This window comes from Gracilinanus agilis, chromosome 6, assembly GCF_016433145.1.
Source record: "Gracilinanus agilis isolate LMUSP501 chromosome 6, AgileGrace, whole genome shotgun sequence".
Taxonomy (NCBI): Eukaryota; Metazoa; Chordata; class Mammalia; order Didelphimorphia; family Didelphidae; genus Gracilinanus; species Gracilinanus agilis.
The window spans coordinates 282,249,987-282,263,340 of record NC_058135.1 but is presented as its reverse complement, the minus strand read 5'-3'; the positions used below and the strand labels follow the sequence as shown (position 1 = coordinate 282,263,340).

At 34.6% G+C, this 13,354-nt stretch overlaps 1 pseudogene; it reads left to right on the top strand.

Moving 5' to 3' along the window:
* The first annotated feature begins 2,389 nt into the window (after positions 1–2,389).
* Positions 2,390–13,354, top strand: part of LOC123252741 — a 380,070-nt pseudogene continuing 369,105 nt past the window's right edge.

The window sequence follows — 13,354 nt, the reverse complement described above, 5'->3', positions numbered from 1 at the left end:
CAGATGAAGTTTTGCTAAGGCACGGACAAGCAATGTCTCTCACAACTATTTTCCTTCCTCTCATTTATTTCTTCTCTATTACATATGACAAGATATTATGGCTCCTCATATTCTTACTTCAAAGTTGTACTCCTTTTTAGTCCTTCTCTTGATTGATAATTGTCTTCTTTTTTACCAGAATTCCTTCATCTTGTATTTATTCTGAACATACAACTCAGGATGGAGAAAGTATTTCAGTAATCTCATTAGGTTTTGTTATGACTAAAATATTTCTTAAAGCTAATAACTGTCAGGATTCTTTTTTTAAAATATTAAAAGTTGGTGACTGAGCACTCTTCTGTATATACTGGGAAGGACCACACTCTTTTCAGTCAATATGTCCCCAAAATGCAATAACTCAAGTCCCACCTTTTCTAAGGGCTTGGTGAAGAGCAAGAGTGCAATTCATCCTGTTTTCAGAAGACACCACTAGAAGACTTTATAAAAGAATGAATGTAAACTCAAGTCAAAAACAATCTTGGAAGATGTTATGATAGCAAAGGAATCAAGTAAAATAACATTGCCTATGTTATATGCATTCTTTACTTTGTCTTTAAAATCAATAACACCAACATAAAACAAGTGACATGGTTACGATGAGAAAAAAATTATTAGAGAATTTTAGTGAAAAATGAAATGATTTAAAGAGAAAAATTTTCTTATAGTACAAAGAATATGAGGGTCTCTCAATATAAAATTCTAGTCAGACCACTTTGGGTGGATTGTGTTATCTTCAGCATTGTAGAAAAAATTGACAGAAGGTTAAAGAGGGTGTGGAAATCTAGGGAAATGTGTTAATGTTATCATGTACACTAGATGCTTGATTTGGACAACTCACTTCATTTTTTTTTAATCTTTTGAATCAAGACCATGAATAGGAGAGCTGGTTTAAATTTGCCAACACAGAAATTTAGGGTTCTTGGAAGGAATTACCTCCTAATGCTTAAAGTGATGTAAATATTAAATGAATTCATTTTAGAGATTGTTGAATCCTGAACCTTAAAAGAAGGCAGAAGACCTGATGTATCATGGAAATATTAGTTTTTGGTAGGAATGGTTGGGTCATCACAAAGCTGCTAGAATAGTATTTTATAACATAAGTGTTTGTGTCAAAATTATTCCTTGGCTCCAGGTACAAAGGAGCATTAATGGCTAATTATGGCTTACATTACCAAATTAGAGCACATCTGTTGCAGTTTTAGAACTTTTCAGGCTCTGACTCAAAAACTACTTTTCCTTTGAAGGTTTATTGCACAACATTTCTTTTCAGGTTATTGACACTGTGTCTAAACTGATTTACTTGCTTTCTTTCATACATGAAATCACAGCTCTTTCATGGTATCTTAACAGGCTGTCTGAAAGATGCTCTCATGTCTACTCTGCCTCTCAAAATGCTTTTTCTTCCTTTAAAGCTGATCATGTGTACTACTTACTATAAAGATTTTACTTTGAGTGTTCAAGTTATTGTAACTAAATTCCTGAAATTTCTTTGTAAGTTTTTTTGTGCATCTACTTTGTACTTTTATTACATATGTTTATATGTGTGTGTATGCAAGTTATTTCCTATGAATCAAATAAAAGGAAAAATACACATTAGGGTTTAATTTTTACATTTAGATTTCTGCCTCCAAGAATAGTGTTTGGCAGAGAAAATGTATTTTGGAAATAAATGTGTAAATAATAAATGACGGAGAAAATCAGTGGAAGGGACAGTGTCTAATCTTTCCACTGTGAAATTTCTTTGATAGCATGAATTCCTAATCAGCACAATATCTGCCCCAGATTATTCCTGGTAATTATTGCTTCTCCTCCTACTCAGGTTGTATTAAAAATTGAGAATATCAAAAACACTTAAAGACCAATTTCAGTACAAAAGTTACAAGGTTATGCTTGTTATGGGTAATTTCTTTTTCTTCATTCCACAATAACTATTCTAAATCTACACTTGCATTTGGAAACTTCCAATATCTCATTATTCTCCTATACTTAACCGGTGGTCATTGCCTTAACATATACTGACAATAGGAGTAATTAAGTTTATTTGCTAATCCTCCAACTCTATTGCCAACACACTATTCTTCCAGTTGTCTCTCCTTCATTCATTGATTCCAGTGTCTCATGAAAAGGTGTATACACTCATTTGCACACTCACAATTTCAACCAATGTATAAACCATTCTACTTACATCTTTTTTTCCTTCTTTCAATGACTGCCCTTTAAGTACCAGTCATGGTTTACATATAGTCTTTGAAACATTCATTACCCATATTTTATCCATTATGATACCCTGCTATTCCTGTGCCTGCTAAGTTGTGTCTAATTCTTACTTTTTTCTTGTCACATTAGTTACATGCTCAAACATTACCAACATTTTCTCACTCTCCAATTTGCTGTGGATGAGATCAACAAAGACCCCCATTTGCTGCCCAACATAACGCTGGGATACCAGTTGCTCAATAACTTCCATCAAAATCGATTGGCTGTGGAGAGCTCTTTGATCTGGTTGTCAGGGAAGGGACCAACTATCCCTAACTATAGCTGTGACAGGCAACACAAATCAATGGTTGCCATTGGAGGGATGTCATCTACACTGTCCATGGCCATGGCCACCTTGTTAGGACTATATAAAGTGCCACAGGTAAGTGAGGCAATACTGTTGCCCATTTTCAGCCCATATGCTCTCTGTGCTTATAATATCCAATACTTTATATAATTTGTACTGGCACCAGGGAGCCAATTCACATTCATCAAGGAGCCCTAAGCACAAATTTCAAATAAGAAATAAAAAAAAATAGAAAAAAGGTTCCTTCTATGAAGCATCTCACTGTATTCATTTGAGTGATGATTTTGAATCAGATATCTTCCCAAGCAATAGTCCTCTCTTCTCAGTGCACCTTGTTATATTTCAGTAAAACTCTGAGTTTAGAGAGGTTTTGTTTTGTTTTGTTTTGTTTTGTTTTTTCCAGTCTCACAACAGAATATTGCCAGGGTAGGAAGTTTGCTCCTATTCATTGTGAAATTACTTTGTACATTTATCCTACCTATATGAAGCACTTGTCCATCCCCACACTATATTTTCATAATTGATATCCAATTCTGTGTTTACAGTGATCTTTGAATTTTAGCTGAGAATTTGTTCCCTTCTTTAATCTGGGCCTGATTTGTCAGATATGTAATGTGTTCTTTAGACACTAATTGTTTATTCAGTTGAAATTATTTCTGGTGAATAAGTATCAAATGCCTGATGTGCATTTTCTAACTGGATCCTCAGAGACTATTATGATGAAGAAGAAAAAACCCCTGTGTGGTCTGGATACAGAGTCATCATCATGACAGTGAAGCAGAATTAAGAGGGGTTAAGTGCAAGTTGACATTTAATTGCTTGCCCAAATGCATTCATCCATAGGCAAGGAAGATAGGTATTTGCAATAGGAAAGTAAGAAATTATATATTTCAGTAAATTCTCTGATGTTCCTCTGCCACAACTTATTTATACTGTTATTGTTTCTTTACATTATCCATTGTTAGTCTCACAGTTTTCATTCTTCAAAGGTCATGATAATCCATCATCCCTTTTTTTAGCAGTTTCCTATGAGTAGCAGTTGCGAATATCAGCATTCATTTGAAGTTAGGATCACTCAAATACATGAATAATTGTCCAAAGAGTAATCAGTACAATTCCACTCAAACCACATTGATTATGCAGTGTCATGTGATATCTGCAGTTAAAAAAAGTTGGTTTTCAGCAAAATATAATTACAAAAAAATAAAAATACACAGATTATTTTATGTAGTTTTTATTATTCTTTTGGGTCATAAAATGGGTATACAAATTATATTATACTCATAAATTAATTTATACTTCTTTTGCTCAATAGCTACTGCTTTAGCTGCCTTCATGGCCTTTGGAACCAATTGTTCTCATTAGCCCATTCTGATGGAGAAGCTTTTCACTTGCTTGAGATAGACCTCCCATCTGACTCACTGGTTTGAACCTAGACAGTGCAACATGGAAAATGGCAGGGTGGAATTCCTGCAAGATACAGGGTCAAGCCTCACCCAGAATTCCAGGGGACCCACCCTGGAGAACTCTGGGTAAGAGAACAGTTTGAAAGCAGTTAAACAGTTGATTCTTAGAGGTTGAAGTGAACTTGTCACTCTGTTTGTGTTTCCTGGTTTGGGACTGTTTTGGAGACCATCTGGAGCAAGAACCATTTTGGTTCTTCTCTCCAGTTTGCCTGTTTAGCCAAACTAGGCCTTCCCTGCAATAACATTTTTGTTACCATTTAGCTATATTAGATATTAGAAGTGATAATTATAGGCTTTGAGGCAAGCTAGCTAAAAAGTCTGCCACTCCCTCCTGGTGGGGAGGCAGTTTCTATCTAACAGTTCAGGGCTTCCCAGATCTTATCCAAATCCTTTAAACCCCTTCCCTGCCTTCCCTTCCTCTTTTTTTTTTTTAAATTTTAACCCCTTAATTTCTGTGTATTGACTTATAGGTGGAAGATTGGTAAGGGTAGGCAATGGGGGTCAAGTGACTTGCCCAGGGTCACACAGCTGGGAAGTGTCTGAGGCCAGATTTGAACCCAGGACCTCCTGTCTCTAGGTCTGGCTCTCAATCCACTGAGCTACCCAGCTGCCCCCTCCCTTCCTCTTTTATCAGTAAAAAACTTCATATTTTGGGAGCAGTGCCTGTTTATTATTCTGGGGATACTTACATCCAACTTCAGCTAAGTTTCCTTCAGCTGTCCAGCCTATACAACTTAGATTTGTCTGTCCCTGATAACAACAAGACATCAAGCTTCTCCGATTGTCCCTCAGTCAAACCTGTGGGGAATATAAGTTGAGAAAGTGAACATCATTAGAGATTTGCCTTGCTGAGCCTTGCCAGAGGACATCAGTCCTGCCTCCATTTCCAACTGATTTTCAACTGCTTGGTGGAAGGGGTGAGAGTAAGGAGTACCTACCCCTCCCTACTTACTCAAGACTGTGTGTGTGGGAGGAGTGAGTCCTGTAGGTTTCTAGTTTCAGGCCATCTCTTCAGCTTCCCCAAATATCTCTGTTAAGATCATCATAACAACAGTTACCCTCCACTTGGTTTAAATTATCTGCAAATAAGGTTTTACTGGTATGTGGTCACTTTGTGTGCTAGAGCTCCTAGGAGCCACAGGTGAGTGTTGAAAGACACCAAAGAGGTATTGGGTTTTCAGAAGAGACTAGCAACTCATATTAAGGCTTACTGAATCCTATTCAGTGTTGCCCAAATTATTCCTATATACATATAGACACTTGATTTGGAACTTTTGTTTTCCTTGTGATTATAAACTCTTCAATCTTAAATTTCTCCTTCTTGTCCTGACATGAATAAAATCCTTAACATAGAAAGGCTGAATAAAGGAATGATTGTTGTATAACATTAAAAAGTAATAAGATCAATTAAGAAGATATATAACAATGCTCCAATATTAAACGTATAAGTTTATTCAAAAGACTTGTAGTTTGTTCTATTTGCCTCATGAAGAAAGAATTTGGAGCAATGAGTAGATGTTCCAAAGAAGCTAATTTTTAAAATGATGAATTTAAGGAAATAGAGATTCAAACAGAAAATTAATTGTTCATGGAGACATGCTAAAAAGGATTTTTGATCCAGTATAGATTAAGAGTTCCTTTCAAAATGTCTCACTTCTTATTTCTGTCATTTTGTTATCTAAAACTTGAATCCACATACAGAATTGCCTTCTCTTTTTAATCTATTGCCATCAAATCTTTTCAATTGAATTAAAGAGAATTTATCAATACCTTCAATATATAAGGCTCAGATAAATGCTTGAGGTGAAATTTAAAGGAGAACTCAGAAATTACTTTTATATCAACATTCCTGTTTTGTCTTCTTTATATTCATGTAGCTCAGCTACGGCACATTTGATCTTCTATTGTCTGATGAGGTTCAGTATCCGTATGTTTATCAAATGGGCAGCAGGAAATCCACTCTGCACATGGCAGCAGTCCAATTGATGCAACATTTTGGCTGGACTTGGGTGGGGCTGATTATTTCAGATGACATGTCAGGGGAACAATACTTCAGGCATCTGAAAGAGGAGATGTCCTGGAATGGTTTATGTCTGGCTTTTACAGAACGAATTCCTGAAAACTTTAAACGCGAAGATGATGACATTAAACTCTTGTCTAGGATCCTTCAGTCTTCATCCAATGTGATTTTTATCTATGGAACTACAGACTCCCTCAATCAATTATCAGAATTTTTGAAGGAATTTGCATTATATGGGAAGATGTTGGTCATCAGTGCTTCCTGGGATTATTCTGCAGATTCTAGTAATGAAATGATGAGTAATTTTCATGGTACATTAATATTTTCTCAATTCAAGAGGGAGATTCCTGCTTTCACAGATTTCCTAAAAAGTGTGCATCCCCATGCTAATCCTGAGGACATTTTCCTAAAGTCTTACTGGCAGATTGTCTTTTATTGTTTACTTTCAGAAATAGGCACTTTAAATATGATGTATCGACAATGCGATGAAAGTTTGTCCTTTGCAGAGGTACCTCCTCTTTTTTTTGACAGGGTCATAATGGAACTGAGTTCTAATATCTACAATGGAGTTTATTTATTGGCTCATGCTCTCCACCAAATGCTTCAGACTGAGGCAAAAGATGTATCAGAACTTCTAACAAACCCACTTCTTTTTTGGAAGATAACATTTATCTTACAACCTAGAATTTGACACAGGGCTATTCACAACATTTATTTTGTTGTTTTATCTTTATTTTATTTTAATAACAAATTTTCACGGGTTTTCCAAAATTATATTATTCAGTCTGTCTCCCTCATTTCTTCCCTCCCCACTTCTGCAATTGAGAACCAATTCAATATGAGTTATTCATGTATTATCACTCAAAACACATTTCCATGTTATTCATTTTCGGAAGTGAATAATCTTGCGAAACCCAAACCCCAAAACATATCCCAAAATAAACAAATACTCACATTATTCTGTGATGAATCATCTCTTATTTGTATAATATTGCAATGATCTGAGACTTCAATATGATCCCTTGCTCTCTAATTTTTGTCTATTTTATTTGATTACATGACATTTTGTGCCAAAATCAGGTATTCTCTTAGATAATTACCATTTACTCCAATTCTGATACAATAATCTCGGTGAACATATTGATGTTCTTTCTTATATCCATTTCTCAGCATGAGTCTATGTGTTAGGAGAATTCCTTTAACTCCACTCCAATTTAAGGAATTTATTCTGGCCTGGATCACAGTTCTACCAATACTATGATGCTTATATACTGTAATTCATTGTTACATGTTGTTAGAAGTTAAAACATAATTGACAACAAATGCATGCTGAGTAAACTATTTGATATTTACACTTGAATGAACATACACACAGTTGCATCATTGATACATTTATTTCTTAAAAAGTAGAGAACCCATTAGTGAAAATTGTATTCTATGTCTTACTTCTTCCTTCTGGAGTAACTGGTTGCTTCGATGGACATGTTGGGAACCTGGAGGTATATGGAATCATCTTCTCCTAGTGGAATTCATAAAATAAGCTCATATATCTGGGTACAAAAACCACAGACTTTGCATAAGCATTGTTTAAATTACAATTATACTGAATACTTGCTATGAACTAAAATTCTATGGGATCAGTCCCTATAGGACAGATATGAAGTTCAAATAATTTAATTCAGTAGCTATTAAGAGAAATTTGAGAAAGGAAAACATGACTTGCTTATAAAGACTAATGATGAGGCAGAGAAATTTACCTACCAGCTGAGATATATTTGTTACAAGATGAGGAGAAAGAAGTTTAGCCAGGGAATGATGATCCAGAAAACAAAAATAAAAACAAAACAAAAACAACTAACAAATATGTAGTACTGTATGGATAGTGCCAAGAGCCTCAAATAACCTGTTTCTATTGGGGAAAAAATGAAATGCTCAAAGAGGTAATTTTAAAATATTTCGTTGCTACTAAAGTGTTTGTAAGATGAAAATTGAAGGATAAGAACCCAGAGAATGGCAGTTTTTGTAATCTTCAAATACATAGCCCATTTTGTGTTGATTTTCAAAACTTCGGAGGGTGAATGAACCCTTCTTTCCCTAAGTAGGAACAAACTTCTGCCCTTGCCTTCAGCTCCACCACTTTGTGAAGTGTGTTAATCCTCTCAATGGAATCAAAGATGAGTTATGTGGGGATGGAACCTCGATGACTGCTGAGACATATGATATCCTGAATTTTAAATCAATATCTGATGATATTTGGACAGAGGTGAAAGTTGGAGAAGTGATTCCTCATGAAAAAGAATTAAGTATTAATGAGGAGGACATAGATTGGCCAGAAGATTTCCTTCAGGTAAGAGTCAGGTTGAATAATGAGAACTACATAAATGAGACTGTTAGAAGCCTTGACACTTGTCTCTTCATTAGAACTCAGAACTTTCCTGAAGATATTCGGAATGACTAGGACAAGACTGAAGTATTAAGTTAAAAAACTCAATTCCTCTGATTTCCTTTTCTCAATACTCTTCTCATAATCCTTAGAAAAAAAGTTATATTATGATCTAAATTCATCATATGATGAAAATCTTGAAATATCTCAGATAAATGGGCAAATTTGAATAACAACAGAAGGAGAGAAAGTGGAAAATTTTTACCCAGAAAAGAGACCCATAACACCAAGGGTTAGCCTATATTGGATCATGAGTTTGTGTTCCCAAGAATTTCCATGACTGCTTTTAAAGATTCTTAATTAAACTGTGTTTGCCTAATGGGAAGCACGTCAGGAGTCAGGGAGAATCCTTTACTCTAGTTCAAATCTGACTTCCAATGCTTAACAGCTCTATGAATCCGTACAAGTCATATAATCCCTTTTCCTTCAGGTTTTTATGTTTGTAAAATCTGTTGCAGAAGGAAATGGTAAGCCACTCTAGTATCTTAGGCCAGAAAATCTCAAGGAGGTTTGTGTGAAGTCGTGCAAATGCAAAATGACCACATAACAAATCAAATGTGGGTATTTCCTCTGCTGATATAGAACTTATATATAAATTCAATTCTATTTGTCTGTGTAAAGTCATAAATCCCACCTTCTATGAATCAGCTGATGTACCTCTAGATACTAGGCTAAGAAACAAGATCAACCATTCAAATCACTTGATTAATCAAAGAGATTCAATCAAACTGAAATATTCATTATTAAAATTTTAAATTAATAATTTATTATAAATTCTCTAAAGTTATGACTCCCTGAAAAATTAAGGATACCATACTCAAATACAAATAACAAGACTTTTTGTGAACAAAAATATAAAGAACTATTTCCTCTTCTGTCAGTAATATATTACTTCATTTATTGTAGAAAATAAAGTTCACTGTAGAGATACACTGTCATATATTTGGGGGGAAACAAGCTATCAACACATTTGTATTTTTAAAAATGGAGCAGCTATATTGTGTCTTGTGGCAATTCTGTCCATATGCATGTCTTTAGGGAAACATGATATGGAGTAGAACAGGGAAAATTGGGAGCAAAATCTCCATTCAGAAATATATGATCCTTGCACTTCCAAACTTCAAATGTATTATTTTAAATGTCTGCCTTAGAAGACATCTTAAGTCATCATTTCCTCAGTGAATCTACATGTTAGCAATCATTCTTTTACTGATATTTTCTTCTTCCTTTTATGGAAATTCAGACTCCAAGTTCTACATGCAGTGTGGCCTGTGGCCCTGGCTTCAGGAAGCAATCTCTTGAAGGGCAGCCCATATGCTGCTTTGACTGTATCCAATGCCCTGATGGGAAGATCTCCAATAAAACAGGTGGGTGACTAAAGAGAAAAAGTTCTCCCAAATTATAGACATTGGATTTCTTTCTTTTTATTTAATTTTAGTTTCATGGCTGAACCTGGGAATTTTTTTTCTTAACATAGTAATATGGAAACATTCCTGTGTTATGAGGTAGTCCTAAGAATATTTACCACAATTAGTAAATTCCATTCACCATAGCTTAGACCATGAAAATTGTATTTGCATATTTTCCACACAATTATATTCCATTCATTCTTTACTTATTAATTAAAACTCACTTCATTTTGAGGTTTCAGAATGCAGAGAATACATAAGAGCAGATTTATATTAGTGTATTCACGTTATATCTGTAAAATATCTTATGTATTTAAAAACTTTTTTAAATTATAGCAAAATGATTTTCAAATTAAAACTTTGTTTATTATAGTAAACTTAATATTTTCTTTAAAAAAATATTCCATTGAACTTTTAATAGTGTTTAGATATCTATTGATATTATCTTATTGCTAAAAATATCAATTCGTAATTTAATTGCATCCAGTTTAAACATTTTAACTGTAATTCTGAAACAAAGGTTTCTTAAAATTCAAAAATATAAGATAAATTAGAAATAGAATATTAATGCATAATATGATATATTTCAAATGAAGTACAAAGAACAGGAACAAAAAGAATTCCTTAATCCCTGATATTTATTTTGCTCTTAAACCTGAAGAGATGAAATAATTATTTAATATTTGAAATTAATGAATTTAGTGGGTTCACACCAATCTATTTCCCTTTCCCCTAACTCTGCTATTTCCAGTGCAAAGGCAGAATAGAGTATATAAGACTTAAATCCATCTTTGATGATGTTTGCTTCTCTTATATTTTTTTCTTCATTGGTTGCTAAGATTGAATAAAATAATGAGGGCCTAACATACTAAGAATCTATTACTGCTTCCATTTCTTAATGGGAAAAAGTCTTAAAAGATTATTAATTTCATGGTGCTAATATTAAAGTGAAATGGGGATACTGAGTTAGAAATTTCATGTATAAATCTCAAAGGGTAACTGGTCACTCTTCTTTCTATCTTCTATTGATTCGTTTTACTTATATATTTCTGTTTAAAGCTTGATTATAAGAAAGGGTTTATATTCAATATTTCCAGGTCATGAGTAAATTTACATCCACCCTCTGTTTGAATAATGAATTATTCCTAAGCCACCACAGTGTGTGAATAAATGCTAAATCAAATTACTTTTCCTATATGCTCTCTCTTGCATATCTCTAAATTTAACTCTCTACACAAATCTCATGACCTTATATAAAAATCCAAGTTAATAAGTATACACTTAATAAATAGTTCACGTAAAACATAGTAAAGAATTAGATTCTTGTATACATTTATAAGAAACTCACTTGGTGAGAGGAATAGTTCCTAATACTGAAATAATGCTCATGTGCACAATAAAAGTATAATCCTGATAAGTGGAAATTGTGATGAAGATAAGTTTGAGATCGATACTTAATACCATGAGGAAAGTATGGAACAATTACCATAGATGTATGTCTTAGTTTCTGATTTAAAAATCAAAATATTTATGAAAATTATCAGCAACAACTTTTTTCCCCCCGTTCAGTAGCACTGACTTTTTTTTGGATACATTTCAAGTCCAGCAAAGGGGGAAAATATTAGTGAAAATAATGCCTTCTCTAGCTATTTTCAATGTAGTCTTGGAAATTCCTAATTCCTAATTTATTCTAGAAAATGAAGCTGGCCTGTAAAATGCTCTTTCTGTTCTTATTTACTTATCTTGTACCTTTTTCATAAGAGGATTTTATTTTATTTTTTAATTTTAAGATCTTTATTTGATTATTTAATTTAGAACATTTTTCTATGGTTACAGGATTCATGTTCTATCCTTCCCCTCTTCCCACCCCCTCCCATAGCCCATGCACAATTCTGCTGGGTTTTGCATGTGTCATTGATCAAGATCTGTTTTCTATGTTATTGATATTGACACAAGAGTGCTCATTTTGAGTCAATATCCCTAATTATATCCCCATCCTCCCATGTGATCAGGAAGTTGTTTTTCTTCTGTGTTTCTACTCCCACAGTTCTTCCTCTGAATGTTGTTAAAAAGAATCTAAAAAGAGGGTATATCTTTGTGTGTATCTCTTTCTCTCTTAATATTACTACTATTATTCCTTTATAGATCTTCTTTCTAGATATTACAGGATGACTGGTATTATAGATCTTAGGGACAGTATATGTGAAGGAGGAATCAGAGCCCAAGACCTAAGCCAACTGCAGTTGATGGGGGAGGAACACCCACTCCTTCCACTACCTGTTGCTATAAATTATCCCTCTTCTCCCTGACAGGTTTGGTTGGTTAAACCTATCAGTGACTTCTTTCTAACAGTTGCTCAGGTGAGGACCTCTTGAAAGGTTAGGTGGATGGTTAACTTCTCTAGGCCCATCCTGAGGTTGGATTGATTGGTATTAGGCTATTGATTGGCTTTGGAAAAGGATTGAGATCTGACTGTGTAATTGATTCTCCCTTCCTAAAGGCTATGATAGAATAACCACTCAGGAAGGTACTTGAAAACACTGTTTATCTATTGATGGGGAAAGGATAACAAGGTACTAGGTTTGGGGGTTGGAAACCCTATTGCTGTATTTGGCTACTAGGCTAATCATTGATCAGGAGTGGAGACTGCTAGGCTGGTAGAGGCTTGAGGTCTTCACCCTCTCACTATCTCTGACCTGACTTGGCCACAGCCAAGCCAGAGAATAAGGAAGGCTATTGATGTAGATATGTATTGATGGTCTGTGTATTCTCCCAGCTCTCCTACCAATGGTATTGATGGCTCACTAGCTCTCTCATTCAAGCATAGGATATAGGTTTATGTTCTGGCCTATCCTTCTTCTTCCACCACCCTTCAACCACCCTTCACTTCCCTTTCCCAGTTCTTGCTCCAAGATGTTTGCTCAAGTCCAAGCTCTCAGTTCTGAGACCCCCAACTGTAATTCTTAGGGGGTATTCATAGGGTGCGGCCAACTGAAGTTTGCTCCTAGCTCACAGCATCTGGGAACATTCTGAATCTCTCAGCTGCCATCCCTAACAGTCAAGGTGGCACCCATCTTATCCCAGGTTAATGATTTTAACAATTTGAATCATGTTCTTTCACATAGATCCCTCATAGTTCTCCGGGATCATTGCATTGTTGCTAGTAGAGAAGTCCATTACATATGATTTCACTACAGTGTATCCGTCTCTGTGTATAATGCGTTAACAACTTTCATTGGGGTGTGTTAAATTTCTATCAACAGAATCATAGACCTAAAGAACCCTAAAGACTTGAAATTGTGAATTTTCTTTAAAAGACTGTTATATAAGACAAAGAGTACAGAATACAATATTCTCTATTTCACTACTATTGTGAGAATACTATATATATATATATAATATATACACATATAT